This window comes from Wolffia australiana, chromosome 5 (assembly GCF_029677425.1).
Source record: "Wolffia australiana isolate 7733 chromosome 5, ASM2967742v1".
Taxonomy (NCBI): Eukaryota; Viridiplantae; Streptophyta; class Magnoliopsida; order Alismatales; family Araceae; genus Wolffia; species Wolffia australiana.
In genome coordinates this window covers 17,647,137-17,654,090 of record NC_135839.1, presented here as the reverse complement: position 1 = coordinate 17,654,090, position 6,954 = coordinate 17,647,137, and the positions used below count along the sequence as shown (strand labels likewise).

Sequence of the window (6,954 nt, the reverse complement as noted above, 5' to 3'; positions counted from 1 at the left end):
TAGGATGCCAAGGTCTTTGCAGAGTTTCTGAAGTCCGGATTGTAAGAATTCAAGTGCATTATCCGTCCTTAAGACTTTAGGAGTGGCTTTTCATTGAGTTTTTACCTCTCCGAGAAACGTCTTGAAATGTTCCATAACCCCAGCACGATCTTTGAGCATATAGACCCATGAAGCTCGCGAGAAATCATAGATGAGAACCATGTAGTACCGGAAACCTCCAAGAGATTGTACACGAGACGTACCCCATATATCACAATGAATGAGATCAAATGGTTGTTCACATCGAGGAGCATCATGACGAGGATAAGTTGCATGAAAATGTTTACCAAGTTCACACGATTCACACTGATAATCAGAAAGCGAAATACCCTGTAGAGCTTGTCTTAACTTGGAAATGTTTGCATGTCCAAATCTACGATGCCATAAGAACGATGAGTTTTTCTCAGAGAAAAGACATGATAACCCCACAGACGGTGTGTCCGGGATCAGTTCATAGATGCCCCTTCCAATGTCTCTACCCAAGCCAATCCTCCGTCTCGTATGCAACTCCTGAAATACACAATGATAAGGAAAAAACTGAACTGTGCAAAAAAGTGCTTTGGTGATGGTGCTTATAGATAGTAGATTGACGTTGAGGTTTGGCACATATATGACATTCTCCAAGGATAGGGACAGAATGGATCGTGATGTCCCTTTGCTAATCCCTGAGCATGAGTGTCCATCAGTAATGGTGACTATTTCAGGAGGGCTAAGTGATTGAAGCCGAGAGATGAGAGACGGAGTTCCGGACATGTGTGCCGATGCCCCAGAATCAATAATCCAAGGTTTTGTTTGAGATATATGAGAGACAATACATGGGCCGGCGGTAGAGGCGTGGTGAGAGACATGTGCTGTGGTGGGAGGAACTTGTGGAGCTGGATTGTTCCCCCGTAGAGCTAGAGGGTTGAGATATCACTGTTCGTGCATAGAACCCACCTGGGGGCAGTGGATATGGAAAGTCAGCTGGATACCCAAACTTCATGTATCACTTCACAGCTTGGTGATTAGTCTTTCCACAATGCTCGCATGGAGGAAGAGGAGGTCGTCCTGATGTGACATTTCTCCCTCTCCCACGACCACGGCCATGGTCTGAGTGTGTACCACGAGCTGATCCCGTCACAGCTAGAGCGGAAGCTTCAGTGGTAATCTGAGTGGAGGTAGCGATGTGGGAATTCTTCGAGCCGCATTGAATGTTTCCTCCAAAGTAGGTGACGTCGCTACGTTCAGCACCGAACCCTTTACATGGTTGGCCAAGGTTGGATCGATAGACTCTAAGTATAAGGTGACAAACAGTTCTTCTCCATAGCGTTGGTTTACGTCTGGATCCGGGATGATAGGTTGGTATTGTGCCAGCAGATTTGCATATTTTTTCAATGTCAGATGCGTGTTGTGCCAGTTTGAAGAGGTGCCTCGTGGCTTGAACATGTCGGAGTAAATATTCATCGTGTTAACGATGCTTCCTTTTCCCCCAAATGATCGATGTAGTTTATCCCACATTGCTTTGGCCGTATCGAGATGCTCATTGTGCCTGTGAGAGCTGGAGACACCATTTTGCTTGGACGATCTCGTCTTTGGATATCCAACTTATGTAACCTGGATCAGTTGATGCGGGAGGAGCATCAATGAGATGGTGACGATAACCATGAATGCTAAAAAACCGTCGAAAGTTGTGTGCCAAATGATGATAATTTAGACCATCCTCGGCAAGAGGGGGTCCCAGAGTATGTAGTTGGTTGAGCAATATGTTGGCCGGCGTAAGAGATGTGACCGGGTTAATTCCAACTCCCATAGATAGCGGAGATTGCAGGAACGTCTCGTCTCCTATCTCCATTTTCACGATGAGATGTGGGGATTCAACACAAGCGTCCCACTAGAAGTGGGATATCAGCCTGCTCACACGCGGATAGCAGATCTACGCCAAGAGATCGCCGGAGAGATGCCCAATGACCAGATCCTAGAGTTGGATCGGGAATGTCAGAGATGCCCGATGTTTTTGGTAGCAGCCTGCGAGTTCCGATGGTGGTGTAGATGTAGATTCCGGTGGCGGCGATTTGCAGATCCCAATGGCGTTGATCTGCAGGCTGGGCGTTGGTCTTCACTTTCCTGGCATAGAGTCCTGCCAGAGATCGATCAAGGCCTCCCTATGATCCTTTCCCCTTGCTCTGATACCATGTGGAGAGGGAGGGAGAAGAAGAATAAAGATCGATACCTTTCACGAAGAAAATGGAGTTACATATAGGAGAGGGAAAATGCGGGCGGAGAGAGAGAAAGGGAAAGAGGTGTGGGCCCTATTGGGGTTTGGAATCATTCCTCCAATTGACTTTTTAGCCTGTTTGAGTGAGTTTTAAAACTCAGTGGGATGGGTTGGTCTACCTCTTTCATTCTCATGTCCTTTAAGGGAGGGAGAGGGAGAGGGAGAGAGAGAGGGAGAGAGAGAGAGAGAGAGAGAGAGAGAGAGAGAGAGAGAGAGAGAGAGAGAGAGAGAGAGAGAGAGAGAGAGATAGATAGAGAGAGAGAGAGAGAGAAAGAGAGAGAGAGAGAGAGAGAGAGAGAGAGAGAGAGAGAGAGAGAGAGAGAGAGAGAGAGAGAGAGAGAGAGAGAGAGAGAGAGAGAGAGAGAGAGAGAGAGAGAGAGAGAGAGAGAGAGAGAGAGAGAGAGAGAGAGAGAGAGAGAGAGAGAGAGAGAGAGAGAGAGAGAGGGAGAGAGGGAGAGAGAGAGAGAGAGAGAGAGAGAGAGAGAGAGAGAGAGAGAGAGAGAGAGAGAGAGAGAGAGAGAGAGAGAGCCTGAAAGCATGTCTTCCCTTCTGTGATGTTGTGGAGTGCATTACAATGGATGATATTCTAATGCAGCCTTTTGTTTTAGGGATGATAACTCATTTGAATCCATAATGTCTATCAAGGAAGTTAGACGGGTCAGTGCAGAGACTAAGGTGAAGGTGTTTGGTTTTGTGCAAAGATGTCGTAATTCACCAAAAACTAGTATGTATATGTTCAAGACTTACCAAGGACATACCAAAGTAAAAGAGGAAGGAGAGAAGCTGAGTCACGTGCCATCCTGGACCGTGGACGCCCAGCAGCATGAAGGGGGGAAACGTGAAGGGTGAATAAAAGGAATCTCGACAGAGGGGGAAGGCATTTTTTATCACAAGGGGGAGATCTCTCATCGACGGAGGGAGCCGATCCAGCTCTCGATGTTCTTGGAAGGGGGAGGCGCCGATCCAGGTTCTCAGTTTGCTTACCATAGTACTCCGAGAAGTCCATCTTTCTCTCTCACTAACTCTACATATCATTCAAACTCTATCTATACTCTTGCAGTTACATCGTGTTCTTCCTTCAACTTGGGTTGTTTTATCATCGTGGATCTTTACAATCGAACGAAGTGCCAAGTTCCGATAATCAAATCATAGCATTCTCGAGGAGTCTTAACATTTTGGTATCAGAGCTGCAGAACTTGGAATAACTAACCTTTCTTTGTAATACAAAAGGTTGTGGTAAATTGAGTAATGTGGATATTTCCCTGATTTGTTGGCGACAACTAGAAGGATTTCGGATAATTGAACGTCTCCTGCAATCTCCTGTTCCAGCTTGGCTTTGTCTAACCACTGAGTCGTTGATAAGCTGCTAAGAGACAAATCTCGCATGGAGCGTGAAAGTGCGTCTGCTACAACATTACTTTCCCCTGCCTTATATTTGATTTCAAACTCATATATATCCAGTTATGGTATTGTTGTGGAATTTCCCTTTGGTCATTGAAGAATCTTTATCTACATTGATCAGTTAGAATGAACAACTTCTAAAATAAAAGATAATGCTTCCATTTCTGAATTGACCATACTACTGCCATGAGCTCTCTTTCATAAGTAGATTTCTTGAGCCGTCTTGGATAGTGCCTTACTAAAGAAAGCAACGGGATGAGAATCTTGCTTTAGTACTGATGGAGGACCATCCGCCAGCTAAAGCACGCGACCGGCCCGTGGCGTCTCGCAAGCAACCCCGCCGTGAAGCTCGACCCGACGAGAAGGACTCGTCCTTCAAGTACACTGCTTGAGGACCATCTCTTGTTCTTTCTTTCTTTCTTTTCCCTTTTTCGTAATTTCGCACGTTTTTCCGTCGTCATGTTTGCGGGCCTCGTGTTTGGTCCGTTTCCCGTTTCAGAAGAACCCCTGAACCTTGTGGCTTAATTGTGGGGTTTGCTTCCCCTAACCAAGCCCAAACCTCTAGGGTCGTCCACTCTCCCCCTTATAAAAGGAGAAAGGATTCTGTTAGATCATGAGCCCAAGAAGCAAGATGAAACAACTAACTAAGTGGGCCTAAGGCCATTGTAATCATATAAAAAAGACCAAGATAAATGCAGGAAAAGGGCAGGCCCAAATCCCATTAAGGGTCCACGTAAGGCCCACTAAGGGCCCAATAGTGGGCCCGATTAGGGTTTAATATTGGGTCCCTATGGGCCCAATATTAAACCCACTAAAGGTGGATATTGGGTCATTAAATGACCCAATAAATCCATCCTGTCCAACGGCTATAAATTTATAGCCGTTGGACAGGCCCTTCTAACAGCCATATTTTTAAAAAAATATGGCCGTTAGAAGGGGTCTGGTCACCTCCCTAGTATGGTCACCTCCCTCCCTTTGATTCTTCATTGTAAAGCTATAAATAAGGGGTCTTTTTCTGATCTAAATAAGATCTTTTTTGGCCCCTAATTTGTGTGTAGTTTTTCCTCCCTCTCTCCACTCTCTCACTCCCTCTCTACTTTCTCTCTCTTCTTCCTCTCTTTATCTCCTCCCCACTGATTTCTCAGATTCCCTAAGAGAAGTGAGGAGTTTTCTTTTTTTTCAATGAGAATGTTGATGTTCAGAAGAATGTCGTGAGGTTTTTGCCTGCAGATCGTGAAGGAGCGAAGCCCCCGTCCCTCGTCGTCCTGAAGAGAAGAAGAAGATCCAGAGTCGCCGCCCCGGTCGTGAAGGCTCCTCCGCTCATCATCAGAAGAAGGAGGACGCCTGGAGTAACCCGTCCTCGGAACAAGAAGGAGGGAGATCCTCTCCCGTCGACCTAAGAAGAACAAGAGCGCCCTCCGTTTCCCACCTGCAGGACGAGGCTAGCGAAGCCCCTTTCTTTTCTTGCCGTCCTGAACAAGGGGGGGAGACGCCTGGAGACTCTTTTCCCCCCCTTCCCCCTGGCGCCCTGCCTGTTGGCCGTCCAGAAGAGAAGCTCGCTGCTCATCCTGAGAACGGAGACGAAAATCTCTGCCTGCAGGTCAGCACGCCTGCGCGCAGCTACCGCGACCCCGTCTCCGCCTCTGCGCGCGCAGTATTGGCTCACGGTACCCACAGCTGCCGCTGACGGGCGTCGTCTGCGGATCCTCGCCGGCACCGACTTCTGCACAAGCTGCAACTGCTACGTGCGGCCGAGAGGCCCGCTCATCGGCACCGCCCCGGCGCCCCGCCTTCCCCATCCGACGCCCTCCGCCCGGATACTGTCCGTGCTTCCTACCGCGCCGGCCGACCTGCTCTCGTCCCTCGCTCGTCATCGACACGGTCCGACGCCATTACTTACCTCCAGCTTCTGGTCCACTGCGATCTTCCGGGCTACGGCCCCGCAGGCCACTCTCGCCCCTTCGAGTATTATTACCCCTTTCAATAATTGGTCGTGTGCTCCTCTACCGATAATTTCCTTTCCTTACGCTGTCTCGTTGTGGGTTCGGGGAGAGTGCTGTCCTTTTCTATCCGCTCGTGTAGTTCGATCGGGGGGAATTGCGACCAGATCAGGGGGATACCCGCACGTCGGTGTTATCGTGATCTATCGGGTTAACGGGAGTCCGACTGTACGAGGCTCGTACGGGACGCTGCCGGGTCCATCATCCATTCGGTTGCGGGTTCGTTCTTCTCATTGTGTTTATACTCTTGCATCATCTTAATAATTCGAACTTTGTCACGCTTGGATTGAGCCCTATCCCGTGTGCAATGTGCGCCGTCGATCCCGGCCGTCCGTGTTACATCAAGTACTGCCCCAACACCAAAACCTGAAGCGTCAATTTCTACTATAAAGTGTTTAGAAAAGTCCGGGAGCTGTAATACTGGCGTGGTAACAAATGCTTGTTTCAGAATTTGGAATGCTGTCTCGGTTTCTGGGAACAACGATAGCAAAAAAAAACGCTCATAGAAGAAAAATCATAACAGACAAAAGGTGAAAAAGAATAAGACTTGGAGGAAAGGTCCCTTGTAGGGATAGATACAACTAGGGGGTCAAAAGGTAGCCCAAGCAAGGGATCTTGACACAACTTAGATTCCTCATCCAACGACAACCCTAGGCATGCAAGCGTTTAGCTCTCTTTCAGTAAACAAAATCTAAATAATAATAGCCTTCTTATGCATTACCTACAAACAAACACAACGAACATAAAGTTAACCTACAACTATGCGTCGAAATGCTTTTCTCTTTCACTGGAAGGTCTGATGGTGGCCTTCCATATCAGAAGCGGTTACGGGGAGATCCTCTCGTTGGTGGAGGGAGCCGATCTAGCTCTCAACGTTCTTGTGAGGGGGAGACACCGATCCAGGCTCTCTTGTGCTTAGTTATTTTCCATTCTCAATTTGTTTACCATAGTACCCCAAGAACTCCATCTTTCTCTCTTGCTTACTCTACATATTGTTCAAACTCAATATATACTCTTGCTGTCACACCGTGTTCTTCCTTCGACTTGGGTTGTTTTATCATCATGGATCTTTAGGATCGAAGGAAGTGCCAAAATCTGATAATCAAATCATAGCATTCTCGAGGAGTCTTAACGGTATACTAGCTCATCAAATGGACATTCAAAAGAAATGCTGGAGTACAGACCAGTTTCATTCTTGGGGCTTGCGCATGACATGTGAATATTGTTGGATTCTAGAGGCCTAAATCTGGATCACATCCG

The 6,954-nt window shown here is 47.5% G+C and overlaps 1 long non-coding RNA gene across 1 annotated transcript; it reads left to right on the top strand.

Moving 5' to 3' along the window:
* The first annotated feature begins 3,186 nt into the window (after window positions 1–3,186).
* Window positions 3,187–4,271, top strand: LOC144703322 (uncharacterized). Its single transcript, XR_013581518.1, has 4 exons — window positions 3,187–3,260; window positions 3,354–3,523; window positions 3,623–3,690; window positions 3,992–4,271. It is a non-coding gene; the product is annotated as an uncharacterized LOC144703322 (long non-coding RNA).
* The last annotated feature ends 2,683 nt before the right edge of the window (window positions 4,272–6,954 follow it).